Consider the following 230-nt stretch of genomic DNA (forward strand, 5'->3'; position numbering starts at 1 on the left):
ATTCACTCCTATAGGAAACTCCACGTGTTGAAACACTCACGAGACCGGAAATCAATTCAACCGGATCTTCACACTGACAAGGCGTCGTCACCACTTCTTGAAAAAGTAAACGAAAAAAGAAAAAAGGAAAGAAAAAAATAAGAAAGAAAATACTTAATTTACCTCACAAACCAAGTTTTCTTCATGTAAAAAACACCCACCCCCCAAAATAAAAAAATTCTCATACGAGT

This window comes from Penaeus monodon, chromosome 22, assembly GCF_015228065.2.
Source record: "Penaeus monodon isolate SGIC_2016 chromosome 22, NSTDA_Pmon_1, whole genome shotgun sequence".
NCBI lineage: Eukaryota > Metazoa > Arthropoda > Malacostraca > Decapoda > Penaeidae > Penaeus > Penaeus monodon.